This window comes from Onychostoma macrolepis, chromosome 03, assembly GCF_012432095.1.
Source record: "Onychostoma macrolepis isolate SWU-2019 chromosome 03, ASM1243209v1, whole genome shotgun sequence".
Taxonomy (NCBI): Eukaryota; Metazoa; Chordata; class Actinopteri; order Cypriniformes; family Cyprinidae; genus Onychostoma; species Onychostoma macrolepis.
This window is the reverse complement of record NC_081157.1, coordinates 50,059,486-50,065,437: the sequence shown is the minus strand read 5'-3', so window position 1 is coordinate 50,065,437 and position 5,952 is coordinate 50,059,486. Positions and strand designations below refer to the sequence as shown.

Sequence of the window (5,952 nt, the reverse complement as noted above, 5' to 3'; positions counted from 1 at the left end):
AAATATATTAAGTTTCTACAATATATAAATATATTGTAGAAACGTCATTTCCTGTTAAGCTGCTTTGCAATGATTTGTATCATAAAAAGCACTATACAAATAAACTTGAATTGAATTTAATTAATTTTGTTCTGAAATAAAGCAAATAACCATTAGTACAAACAAATGCTAACTAGAGAATAAAATGAATCAGCTACCTTATATATGCTGCAACCGTGTATTCTTAACAAGAAAACGTTTACATTTAAGGTAAAAACATTGTTAAAACAATGCATTCATAAGTAAAAAGTATATGTAAATAAATTACGTTAGTAGAATTGTGACAGAATTAAAACATACAAAACCAACTTGTTGAAAAAGCCAGATTGTTTTTGGAGCATTTAGCGTTTTTTTCTCAGCAAATATTGTTATGTAATAATTTACAATGAATTATATTAATAAATGAGCAAAAGATGCAATATCAATTTACCATTAATTATCCACTTCCTTCCAAGAGCATCACTAAACATGATTTATGACTAATTTAACATATAATGTTCATTCAAAATGGACAAAAATAATGAAGAAATTTGTTGTTTTTATATAACATAGAAACGCTAAAAAAATACTGCTGTTAAATAAAGTATGAGGAAGAGGATTAATATTAATATCTGGGCGAGGAGGAAGAGGCTGTGTCAAGTTGAAAATCCTGTAATTATTGTTTTGTCTGTCCGTTTGATGGTTCACCTGTTGCTCAATACCTCACAGATTTAAGAGTATAAAAGTCGTCATCAGACACTAATTAATCAGAAGCGAAGCACACGAGCAGAAGCAGCAACGCACATCATGGGGATTCACTGCAAGCTGTGTTTTCTTGCAAGCCTGTTGTTTGTTATTCACGCTGGACCGATTTTAAAGTCTGCTGATGATTATGGAGTCGCAAAGGTTTGTCTTATATACAATAGTCAACATTTGAAATGGATCACGAAAGTTCATCAAAGTTGTCGTAAGACAAGAAAAGGTGTTGATTTGGTTTTAGGTAAACTTTGATGAAAGGTTTTGATCCACTTCAAATGTTGACTAATATATATATATATATATATATATATATATATATATATATATATATATAATTGTTTACTGATTTGGTCATATTCCTAATTCTTCCAATAATTCCTTGTTTTTTATTTTTAGAACTACTTGATGAGTTTCTACAATCTGGTATATAAACCTCCTAGTCCCGCATCCCGGGAGCCGGATCTACTGCCTGCCAAATTAAAAGAGATGCAGAAGTTTTTTGGCCTTAAGGTGACTGGAACGCTGGACAAAGAAACAATGGCGGTTATGAAGAAGCCCCGCTGTGGAGTTCCAGATGTTGCTGCGTACTCCACAATCGGAGGCAAACCCAAATGGAAGACCAACAAGCTCACCTACAGGTGCGTATGATAACAGTTCTCTTCACTGGAAAAAGGCAGAGTGAAAAAAGCAGATACAGAGAATGATCCTTTTCCACAGAATCATGAACTACACCCCTGACATGTCAAATGCTGAAGTGGATGGAACCATAGCGAAAGCTCTGCAGGTTTGGGCTAATGTCACTCCTCTGAGATTCACGCGCATCTACAAGGGCACAGCTGACATCGTGATCTCCTTTGCTACAAAGGGTAAATTTAATCACTTTACTAAATTCTAAATTCATACTTAATCACTGAGTTCTGATTTGATTCAAAAGAGAATTTTTCAAATTCAGGACAGTTTAATTCAATTCAGTGCACAGTAATTGAGTATTTTCAAAATGGCAGCAGCTTTTTGCACTAAGTGCAAATAGCTATAGATTCTATTTACACTATGTTAAGATAGCAGGATTTTCTGCTATTTATACTACTTATTGCAAAAAGTGGCAATTATCTGCACCTAAGTATTGTAGTACATTATAAAACCATACACAATAATAACGTTTGAGTGCAAATTATCATTTAAATTGACATTATTAAATGGATGCCACCTTATTGGTACAATAAAGCCCTCTCTACACCTACCCTAACCTAACCCTACCTGATATTTTATTTTCAACTTTTTGATTATTTCCTTCATTTCCGAGTTCGATCCCTTTTGCCGAACCTTTTTTTTTTTGGCTTTTTCAAATCTCATATCGCATTGGAAAGGCATTTATTTTCAATGAAAATGAAGGAAATAATCAAAAAAGTTGAAAATAAAATATTAAGTACAATAAGTAGTATAAATAGCAGAAAATCTTGCTATTTTAACATAATGTAAATAGAATCTATAGGTTTTTGCACTTAAATAGCATATTGTTAAAAACTACTGCTATTTTCACTTGGTGTAAATAGCATCCATCACTATTTGTATGTATGTAAGCAGAGAAAAAGACAAATAAACTGTTTCCTACAGATCATAGTGATGGTCAGCCGTTTGATGGACCAAAGGGTGTTTTGGCTCATGCTTTTCCTCCTGGTATTGGACTCGGTGGAGATGCACATTTCGATGATGATGAGTCTTTCACCTTCCGCTCAAGAGGTTTTTTTATTATTATTTTAAGCATTTTTCAAAGCTTGAACTTTGGTACCACTTTGATTTCAAGTAAAAATCTAAAGCGGCAATTCATCTTTTTCATTTGTACCCAAAATTGTTCTCCACAGATATTGTCTTGTTCTTGGTGGCTGCCCATGAGTTCGGTCACTCTTTGGGTCTTGCTCATTCGGATGTTCCTGGTGCTCTGATGTTTCCCACATACACCTTTACTAATCCAGACCGTTTCTCTTTGTCCAGTGATGACATTGAAGGGATTCAGTCGCTCTATGGTAATATGATCATCAAGAGAATATCTATGATTTCTGAGTCAAAAATGTTGAGTTGTTTGTTTACTATGTGGTAATCCCATCAGGTTCCAACAGGGCTGCATTGGCTGCAAGCACTACTAGATCTTGTCCTAACCTGGTCTGGGATGCAGTGACGACTTTTAAGGGAGTAACAGTGTTCTTCAAGGACAGGTAATCCAGGAAAACAGATACCAATCTTGTGTATTTTTATATACAGTATAAACATAAAATATTCAAATCAAATCTCTCTCTGCAGCTCTTTCTGGAATAGTTCTTCAAGCAGAAATAATTCGATCAAGCGTTTCTGGTCCAACGCTCCTGATAAAATAGATGCTGCTTATGAGGATCCAGTGCAAGATAAAGTTTTCTTTTTCAAAGGTATCTTCTCAAACAATCTGGGAATGTTGAAACCACAATCACATCTCTACACCCGTGCTCAGAAAACCTCTTATCATGGCCTGTCTTTATTTATAGGTAAACAGGTCTGGGCTTTTAATGGCAAAATCTTCAGTCCGGCTCTCCTAAACCTCTCAGCAGCTTTGGTCTGCCAGCATCTGTGACAAAAGTTGATGCTGCTGTCCATGACAAGAACTCAGGAAAAACACTGCTGTTCTTCGACAAATATTACTACAGGTGGGTCAAACCTAGTAAAAATGTAAAATATATTTTTTTCATACTAAGTATTGTTCAAATAACTACCTGGTTTCATGCTATTTGCGTACCTGGGTGCACTTTTTAGCGTGACATGAAATACGTACCAATAAGTACATATCACTGCAGTTTCCAAAATAAATGAACACTTTCACACAAATTTACAGAGTTGCGATTAATAAAGCATAATTTTCGCACAATTACTTGAAGAATATCATGACTTCAAAACAATATTAATGTGCTGGGAGATTTGAAAACTGATGCTTTTGAACGTTAGCATCGCACACATCCAGCTTCATATCTATGGGTTTTCATAGATGACAAGTTTGTTCGGTAGCTCACGGAGGACGGAGATGGACTTCAGAAGTAAGAAGCTCCGGTTCGAATCCCGTGTCACTACAGTTCGACAAAACAGTTAAAATCTGCGTAAAAGGAAGTTCAAATGGCACTGTTGCATCAGCTAATACGTTTTTATATCAGTTTTGCATTTGTTAACACTATCGGGTAGGTTTAGGGCTGGATTTGGTGTAGGGCGTATTTCCAACACGATAGAGCATTAACCTTTAGCGACAGTCCCTGGATATTTGAATTCTGAACCGCCGCAATACGTATCTGAAGCAACGTAATAAAAAACAGCAATACGTACCAATATCTACGTAATAAAAACATGCCAGGGTTCACATATTGAACCTGTGTTTTAGCGGCACTCATTGCAGCAAGGAACGTAAAACGGTGTCGCACAAAAAGTGCGCAGAGGTACGTATTTTTATGAGACCAGGTTGTCAAATAACATATTTACTGACATGTTGCTTGAGACTTACTGATATAATAATTATAATTAAACTTTTGAAATACTAATTGTTCACAACATACATTTCTTAATATTAAGTTTGTAATGTGTTTTAATGTCTATATTGATGAGGATTGTATGATCTTTTAATATCAGTCTTTAAATGCAAGATATTTAAAGCGTACCTGAAGTAGACTTACAATAGTTCCACTTTAGCACAATCACATACACTTCAGTATATCTTTAGTTGGACTTCAGCACTACGTAAAGTGCATTACGTACAAAAATTAGTTGTTCCAATTTAGCAGACTTTAAGTATACCAGTTTGGTTTATTAAAAGTACAATTGTAGGATAATTTTATTAAGTTCATAAATACGTAAATGTATTTGTGTAACGGGTCCCACTCGCCTGCTCCAAGCGAGTCTCGAACCCGGGCTGCAGCCACTAGCGTCAGTCGCAGGTGCGTCTCTTGAGATCAGGGGAGTGAGCTTTACCTGCACAGCGCCTACTGGCCTCCGTTACATTTGTAATATACTTAGCACAAAGTAAATGTATTTCAAATACATTTCAGTATATTTATGTTTTTACTAGGGAAGTACTGCATCATCATCAAAAGCCCTTAAAATTTTACTCTGAAAATACATCAGATTTTAAAATGTCCTCTTTTTTGGTAGCTATGATGAGAGGGAGAAGAAGATGGATGAAGCGAATCCCAAAAAAGTGGAAAATGGATTTCAGGATTGACTGAAAAGGTCACAGCAGCCCACTTTTCCAACGGTAGGTGTTTGTAACTTTATTTTCTACAGATCTGCAACAATACAAAGACATTATTCTAGCATTCATGTACAATTTCATGAAGTTCACTTACTTTTTTCTTTCAGATAACATTTATCTCTTCAGTGGGGAAAACGTGTTTGAGTTCAGCGCCAGCAACAGAAAGCTCCTTCGTTTGCTGAAGAGCAATTACTTCCTGCAATGTTAGTCAGCTTCCTTCAAACATGGATGGAGATGAAGCGTAACGGGATATTTTAAAAATCAATTGTTCATTAATTGTTCAAAATTTTCACTGGACTTCGAATTTACTACTGTTGTAAGATTGAAAATAATCAAAGACTTCTGCTTTCCTGTCCCAAACCAATCTTGAGTAACAAAAGGGCCTTTTGACATTCCTGAAGGCACAGAGGTGCTGATATCGATCAAGGCCTGTAGACCAACATGTGTATACATTGGGGGTCTGCTAATTGTCCCACCCTTTGCACCATGAATGAAGCTGTAATCTGCCGAGTGGTATATGTTTTGTATATGTATATGTTTTACCATCCTTCATCTATTTTGTAACCAATTCAAGTGTAACCATAACAAGATACTGTTATTAAACCATTTGGATTATACATTATGTACTAACTAGTCTTGATTCAAGTGTAAGGTAATATGTAATGTAAACAAGTTCAATTTAGCTCAAAGGGAATCATTTATGATTTTATAGGGAATTTGAACAGACTCACTGTTTCACGGCTGATCACTGAGTCAGCAGCGATTCACTGAACGAGCCGGATAACATCAACTCTGCACTAGATATTAAAATCCAGAAAATAGCGAAAACACTATTTAATAGCACAGTTACAAGATCGGCAGTTTAAGCACAAAGCACAAGATACTTCTCTTTTCAATATAAGACTTTATTTATAAAT

At 35.4% G+C, this 5,952-nt stretch overlaps 1 pseudogene; it reads left to right on the top strand.

Annotated features, from left to right (window-relative positions):
• Positions 1 to 418: 418 nt before the first annotated feature.
• Positions 419 to 5,652, top strand: LOC131536094 (collagenase 3-like; annotated as a pseudogene).
• Positions 5,653 to 5,952: the final 300 nt, after the last annotated feature.